The sequence below is a fragment of the Aegilops tauschii genome, chromosome 4 (assembly GCF_002575655.3).
Source record: "Aegilops tauschii subsp. strangulata cultivar AL8/78 chromosome 4, Aet v6.0, whole genome shotgun sequence".
In the NCBI taxonomy this organism is placed as follows: domain Eukaryota; kingdom Viridiplantae; phylum Streptophyta; class Magnoliopsida; order Poales; family Poaceae; genus Aegilops; species Aegilops tauschii.
The window spans coordinates 487,105,372-487,108,351 of record NC_053038.3 but is presented as its reverse complement, the minus strand read 5'-3'; positions in this window follow the sequence as shown (position 1 = coordinate 487,108,351).

Below are 2,980 nucleotides of genomic sequence, written 5' to 3'. Positions count from 1 at the left end.
AGAAATGCCTATGAATTATTCACTTGATGTTGATGAAGGAAATATGCCCTAGAGGCAATAATAAAGTTGTTATTTATATTTCCTTATATCATGATAAATGTTTATTATTCATGCTAGAATTGTATTAACCGGAAACTTGATACATGTGTGAATACATAGACAAAACAGAGTGTCCCTAGTATGCCTCTACTTGACTAGCTCGTTAATCAAAGATGGTTAAGTTTCCTAGCCATAGACATGTGTTGTCATTTGATGAAGGGGATCATATCGTTAGAGAATGATGTAATGGACAAGACCCATCCGTTAGCTTAGCATTATGATCGTTGAGTTTTATTGCTATTGCTTTCTTCATGACTTATACATGTTCCTCTGACTATGAGATTATGCAACTCCCGAATACCGGAGGAACACCTTGTGTGCTATCAAACGTCACAACGTAACTGGGTGATTATAAAGATGTTCTACAGGTGTCTCAGAAGGTGTTTGTTGGGTTGGCATAGATCGAGATTAGGATTTGTCACTCTGTGTATCAGAGAGGTATCTCTGGGCCCTCTCGGTAATGCACATCACTGTAAGCCTTGCAAGCTTACGGGATGATGCATTACGGTACAAGTAAAGAGATTTGCCGGTAACGAGATTGAACTAGGTATGGTGATACCGACGATCGAATATCGGGCAAGTAACATACCGATGACAAAGGAAACAACGTATGTTGTTATGCGGTTTGACCGATAAAGATCTTCGTAGAATATGTGGGAGCCAATATGAGCATCTAGGTTCCGCTATTGGTTATTGACTGGAGATGAGTCTCGGTCATGTCTACATAGTTCTCGAACCCGTAGGGTCCACACGCTTAACATTCGGTGATGATCGGTATTATGAGTTTATGTGTTTTGATGTACCGAAGGTTGTTCGGAGTCCCGGATGTGATCACGAACATGACGAGGAGACTCGAAATGGTCGAGACATGAAGATTGATATATTGGAAGGCTATGTTTGGACACCGGAAAGGTTTTGGATGAGTTCGGGCATTTTCCGGAGTACCGGGGGTTACCGGAACCCCCCGGGGGCTTGATGGGCCTACATGGGCTTTAGTGGAAGAGAGAGAGGACGCGGCCAAGAGGTGGGACACGCCCCCCAAGCCCAATCCAAATTGGGCGGGGGGCCGGCCCCCCTTTCCTTCTTCTCCTCTTCCCCTTCCTTCCCCCTCCTATTAGGACTAGGAAAGGGGGAACCTACTCCTAGTAGGAGTAGGATTTCCCCCTTGGGGACGCACCATGAGGCCGGCCGGCCCCCTCCTCCCTTCCTTTATATACGGGGGAGGGGGCACCCCATAGACACACAAGTTGATTGTTTAGCCGTGTGCGGTACCCCCCTCCACAGATTTTCACCTCAGTCATATCATTGTAGTGCTTAGGCGAAGCCCTGCGTTGGTAACTTCATCATCACCATCATCACGCCATCGTGCTGACGAAACTCTCCCTCGACCTCAGCTAGATCAAGAGTTCGAGGGACGTCACCGAGCTGAACGTGTGCAGATCGCGGAGGTGCCGTGCGTTCGGTACTTGATCGGTTGGATCGCGAAGACGTTCGACTACATCAACCACGTTACTTAACGCTTCCACTTTTGGTCTACGAGGGTTCGTGGACACACTCTCCCCGCTCGTTGCTATGCATCTCCTAGATAGATCTTGCGTGATCGTAGGAATTTTTTTGAAATACTGCGTTCACCAACAGTGGCATCTGAGCCAGGTCTATGCGTAGATGTTATATGCACGAGTAGAACACAAAGAGTTGTGGGCGATAATATTCATACTGCTTACCAGCATGCCATACTTTGATTCGGCGGTATTGTTGGATGAAGCGGCCTAGACCAACATTACATGACCGCGTTCATGAGACTGGTTCTACCGCCGTGCTTCGCACACAGGTGGCTAGTGGGTGTCTGTTTCTCCAACTTTAGTTGAATCGAGTTTGACTACGCCCGGTCCTTGTTGAAGGTTAAAACAACACATTTGACAAAAAATCATTGTGGTTTTGATGCGTAGGTAAGAACGGTTCTTGCTAAGCCCGTAGCAGCCACATAAAACTTGCAACAACAAAGTAGAGGACGTCTAACTTGTTTTTGCAGGGCTTGCTGTGATGTGATATGGTCAAGACATGATGATATATAAATTGTTGTATGAGATGATCATGTTTTGTAACAGTTATCGGCAACTGGCAGGAGCCATATGGTTGTCGCTTTATTGTATGAAATGCAATCACCATGTAATTGCTTTACTTTATCACTAAGCGGTAGCGATAGTTGTAGAAGCAATAGTTGGCGAGACGACAACGATGCTTCGATGGAGATCAAGGTGTCAAGCCGGTGACGATGGTGATCATGACGGTGCTTTGGAGATGGAGATCAAAGGCACAAGATGATGATGGCCATATCATACCACTTATTTTGATTGCATGTGATGTTTATCCTTTATGCATCTTATTTTGCTTAGTAAAGCGCTAGCATTATAAGATGACCCCTCATTAAATTTCAAGGTATAAGTGTTCTTCCCGAGTATGCACCGTTGCTACAGTTCTTCGTGCCGAGACACCACGTGATGATCAGGTGTGATAAGCTCTACGTTCACATACAACGGGTGCAAGCCAGTTTTGCACACGCAGAATACTCGGGTTAAACTTGACGAGCCTAGCATATGCAGATATGGCCTCGGAACACTGTGATTGAAAGGTCGTACGTGAATCATATAGTAGATATGATCAACATAGAGATGTTCACCATTGAAAACTACTCCATCTCACGTGATGATCGGCCATGGTTTAGTTGATATGGATCACGTGTTCATTTAGATGACTAGAGGGATGTCTATCTAAGTGGGAGTTCTTAAGTAATACGATTAATTAAACTTAATTTATCATGAACTTAGTCCTAATAGTATTTGCATATCTATGTTGTAGATCAATAGCTCACGTATAGCTT